This window comes from Sinocyclocheilus rhinocerous, unplaced genomic scaffold (genome assembly GCF_001515625.1).
Source record: "Sinocyclocheilus rhinocerous isolate Xijiao unplaced genomic scaffold, SAMN03320098_v1.1 scaffold113, whole genome shotgun sequence".
Lineage (NCBI taxonomy): Eukaryota > Metazoa > Chordata > Actinopteri > Cypriniformes > Cyprinidae > Sinocyclocheilus > Sinocyclocheilus rhinocerous.
The window spans coordinates 585,538-591,224 of NW_015646846.1; positions in this window are offsets into that span (position 1 = coordinate 585,538).

Here is a 5,687-nt window from a genome sequence, read left to right on the forward strand (position 1 = left end):
GATAGATAGATAGATAGAACAACCGAACGATAGATAGAACGATAGATAGAACGATAGATAAAATGATTAGATAGATAGATAGATAGATAGATAGATAGAACAACGATATGATAGATAGATAGAACAACCAAACGATAGATAGAACGATAGATAAAATGATTAGATAGATAGATAGATAGATGGAGCAAAAATGTAGTTGAAGTTGCGCTAACTTTTTTTTAGTCTACAGATAAGCTTTTGCAGGCTTATTTCAGGCTGCAGATTGATGTTACTTTTCATGAGACTTTTTAATGCACTATGCCCCTTACCCACTTGTTTATTTTTACATAATTCTTATTTTGGTTCAGTTTGTGGTGAGGCTGTGCTCTTGGGGATAGAGGTCAAAACGAGTGACTCTTTGCCCCGACTGAAATCATTCTCATGGGAAACACTCGATAGAGAGAGCCAATGCCAGAATGCTCCTCACAATTACCCAAACTTAAGGGCCCTTTTTCTGAAGGTGAAACTTTACACGTAGCTATTCACCTTTCCTTTGGCAATACCACAGCCAGATTGATCCGATGTTTGTTTTCACACGTCGTGCATAGCTCTCCTCCACTCAAGGATAGCTGTGTTTTATTGAACCTCCAACTCAGTTTTATGTGAAGTGCATGGCAGGTTTGACATAGCTCTTGGTATGGATCAGGGTTTTTGAACCACTTCCAGCATCTATGTAATCCTGACCCTTTGATATTGCCATGGATCGACTACATTTTAATGTCTAATAAATGTTATGTAGTTTAATAGGAGTAAACTGTGCAGTTAACATGCAGTGTCCTGTAGTATAACATGCTATACACCATCTAAAACAGCACTTTTTGATAGTTTACCATTTTTATGCATGCATTTTTTTATGACATGAAACGTGACATTTTTGCATGTAAAAATTACTGTATTATTTTTTTTTTATTATTTTATAGAGCTTTATCCTAAAATCTTGATGTTGTACAAAAGTTAATGTTATTTGTCAGCCGCCCACTTATTCTTCAATCAGGAAATGTCACATTATACAATACAATAGCAGAGTTTATTAGCATTGCTGTGGCGGTTGCCCTGATTCAGTCAGGGTCGCTGGATTTAGTTACCTAATGTAGAATTTTTGTTTTACAACAACAAAAAAAGCCTAATTTAGACCAGAAATGACCAGGGGAGAGAAAACAGCTTCCTGTCAGAAATCATCTGCCCTGAAAATTCACTCAAGGTCATCTTTCAGGACAGTTCCAGTGCTGTCCTTTTATGGAGCCCCTGTCATCCCTCAAACTGTAGGGTTTAATTGTATTAATTGTGTAGATTGTTTGCGATTTACGGAACGGTTATGCAAGACGTAAATGAATCATAGAGACCTGATTTTGTAGGAACAAACCTAATATGGTGTTTCATGCCCAGAAAATATATTCAATAAGTCAATTAAAAGGGTTGATGTACAGGTCAAGAATGAGATAAAAGTCTAAATGAATACTCAAATGTGATTTGTCAGACATTGATCGAGCCCTGGGTTTGGTTAGCGTCTCTGGTGACTGAGGACCTCTTGCCTTGCAGCTTTGTTCAGATGGTGATGTAAGCCACTTTCACTGATGTTCCTCTGCCATTTTAATGTAAAGTTCCTTATAAAGGTTGAACATCAATTTTAAATGTTGCTTATTATATTGCTAAGATCATTTGATTTTTAATCATTTATGTAAGAAATACCTCATATGATCTATTAGTATGAGAAAAAGTATTATTAAAAACTACACATACAGTAATATGAATTTAAAATAATTTCATTCTATTTTAATGTTACTTACATTTATTTGTATTCTAAATTTCAACAATGTAATTTAATTTAATATTTAATTTAATCTTAGATCTTAAGACATTTCTTTTTAGGATAGTTTTTATTTTATTCTTTTATTACACATGTTTATTTTAATAGTTTTTCTGTTCTTTGTGTTAAGAACTACACATACTGAAGTTATATGGATTTCAATTAACTCTATTTTCATTGTACTTCACATTGATTTGTATTCTAAATTGGAATTTAAGTCAATTTAATTTAATCTTAGATTAAATTAATTTATTAAAGATTAGATTTTAAAGCTTTTATAGGATAGCTTTAATTAAAATTTAATTTAATTTAATCTCTTGCATGTTTATTTATTTATTTATTTTTTTCTTCAGTTTGCTGTATAAGTAATTTGAGAAGCCCTCTTTAATTGTGCTATATAAAATAAAGCAAATCTAAAATAAAAAATCCAAAACAAAAAAATATTATTACTAAAATAATAATAATAATAATAATATTAATAAAAATACATTCTAAATTCAATTCTGAATGGCACACATAAGCCTGCTACAAAGTAACGTTTGAGGCATGACCAAAACTACTCCCACCCAAGGTAATTGTTGGGGGAAATGTTATGTTATGTTTTTTGGGGGTCTGACGTCTGACACTGCAGTATTAACACTGCTGGTACTCATAATGAAAGCTCTTATCATGCCTAAAGGGACCGCCAGCTTCCAACTAGAAATTGGCTGCATAATTTATCAGTAAACCGCTGATTTATCATGCATGCGTTCGTGGTTCCAAGTTACGACATTGTTTATAGTACAGATGATGATAATAGTTAATGATCCTAAAGGTTAATTTCACTCTTTCAGCCCCTGTTGAATCAAAGCACGCTTTGTTGAAATACAACAGTGATTCTGAGGCACATATGACATTTAGGTCATGCATGCATGTGCAAGGTTTGTTGTACTTATACTGGTTTCAAAGGAATTACCTCACAAATATATAGCTAAAATGTTTGAGAAACTCCTTAAATTGCCACCATGTGTCAGAAACATACGCACACAAGTTTTTTTAGTTGGACTCCAAAGGTGATAAATGGTGAAATTTGAAAACTAATTAAGTAGATATTTGCTTACATGCTGGCAATTTCTCCTACATAAAAATCTCTATTTGAGAGATCAAACATGTGCGAAGATTTATTCAGACAGCATTTATGTCTGTAAGATTAGACAATCTGAAAACAATACTGATGTATAAACCATAATTATAAGTTTTTTGGGCAATTTGTTCACTCTCATTTTCAAAGATTAGGTCAAGATGTGCCTCACTCTCTCAGTAATGTTCTCCACCTGCACAAACATACACACACTCACTCTTGAAGCCTTACAAAAATAAAACAATCAGAACAGTATAACAACTTCCCAGTTTGGCCTGTGTGAGTGTGATGATAAAGATGATTAATTCACTTCCCCTGCGATGATTCGGTAGCGTTTACGATTGCCCATGGAAGTGCATTAAAGACCTCATAAAGGCCTTCATCAGGCTGACAGAAACATATATTTCGCTGAGCAGGCTTTAAAAAGAGATCTTATTGAAGTGCTAGAATTACAGTGCTCAATAAATAAATGAAAGGAATAGTTCACCCAAAAATGAAAATTGGCTGAAAATGTACTCACCCTCAGGACATCCAAAATGTAGATGAGTTTGTTTCTTCATGGGAACAAATTTGGAGAAATGTAGCATTACACCACTTGCTCACCAGTGGATCCTCTGCAGTGAATGGGTGCCGTCAGAATGAGAGACAAACAGCTGATAAATTTCACAATAATCCACAAGTAATCCACACCACTCCAGTCCATAAATTAGCGTCTTGTAAAATGAAAAGCTGCATGTTTTGTAAAAAAAAAAAATCCATCATTAACATGTTTTTAACGTCAAACCGTTGCTTCTGGCTAAAACACAAGTCCTCTATCCATAATATTGTTTTCTCCAGTTAAAATGTTGTCTCATCTGAATCAGGAGAGAAATATGCACAGATCAAGCACTGTTTACAAGCCAAAACAGTTCTAAACAAATATGATTGATTGAGTTTGATGTAAAAGGACAACATGGGATGGACTTCTTCACTGGAGGAAGCATTATTATGGATTATGGACTCATATTTTAGCCTGAAGCAACTGTTCGGCAAGTCAAGGTGATGATTGCAGCCAGAGAGCTAGAACGTGTTTTCAACATATTTTCATGCTTGTTTAATCATGTATGTGATCTACAGCGGTCTAATACTCCTGGGGAAGCCTTAGCTTTGGTTTTGACCTAAAACTTCTTCAGGGGCTCAGTGGCTTTGCAGTTAGACTGGTTTTGGGCAGGTTTTCCACAAACGATGATATGTGACAACTTATAAGTTGAGATATGAAATGCAAGAGAAACCTTATGCTAAAACTTAAGACATTGTTGCATTTTCTTGTCCTTGAAAATTATTGATGAATATTCTTGTGGTATAATATAAAGGTAGAACCCGGAATGTCACTGTGTGCCTTTAAGAAAGTATTTGTGTTATAGTCACTGCAGTGATGACATATTTTTGTAGGCCAACCCGAAAGTTTGTATCATCCTGGTTCCCTCAACAAAAACCCAATAGGATTTTTTCCATTGGCTTTTGGATTATTACAAAAAATAAGTTTTGTGGCCCTCTAAAGTTTATAATTCTTACACGTTTTGTCCAGTATGATAATCCTCACAAATGAACACAGCTTTAATGATTTTTTTAAGCCTAAATAGAATTGTCAGAAGTAAAAAGCTAAATGTAGGCTATAAACAAACTACTCCATGAATTACACCTTCAAAATCCCCATTACTAAGCTTCCGACAACTCTTTTAGTCTTTATTCAAAATCATTTTCCATGAAAGTTTGAGGTAGAATAGTTTGCAAGAGTGCGATTAAACACAATAAGGCTGTGAAAGTGACCAGTGAGTGGATGAGTTTACCTGTTCGGCTTGATGACGTTTAATGGCCAACATCTGTAGTCCCATTTATCAACTCAAAGCTAAAAAAAAAAAAAATTATTACAAGGTGATATTACTGATATGTTTTAGATCACAGAATAAAACGTGAAAATATATTGAGCTTGAGTTACCCAGACCTTATTTCAGACATATAGACAAAAACCCAGCTCAGAAAACCCTTTGACTTCAGGATGTGGTAAAATGCTAATTCGTTTCCCAGTTTTGGCCGAGAAAAACATCATCCCAACAGATACTTTAAAGCTGCAGTCCGTAACTTTTTTTGGTTAAAAATGATCCGAAATCAATATTTGAGCAAGTACTTAACCAGCCAGTGTTCAAAACTATCGCCAAAGAGGCAAAACTTACGGACTGCAGCTTTAACTTTATAAATTATATCCTGATTATTTATTTACACAGTGGAAAGAAAATTAACAGGGTGCCAAACAGCATGATATATGTGAGGAAATTTCAAAGAACTTAAAGTTCATATGAAGAGTTCATTTGCAAAAACCAATAACCAATAAAAAAAATTTTTTCAGAAATGTTATTGCACATTCCAAGTAATATCAATCAAACTGCAGTTGGGTTGTTTTGATTAAATAATAATAACTTAAACAAATAACGTTACAGGTAATTTACGAAATTAAAGTTAATTGAAAGTGTGTGTGTTTTTTTTTTTTACATATTAAAAGTTTTTTATAGCAAAAGCAGATAACTCCAACAGTCGTTTTTTGGCAAAAGCAGATAACTCCACATTTCATGTTTTAGAGTTAAAAAAAAACATTCGTTTAATTTTTGTAATCTCCTCAGGTGACGATGTAGATGCCTGACAAACGTTGTTGTTGTTGTGATCATAAACTGTATGGATGTGATT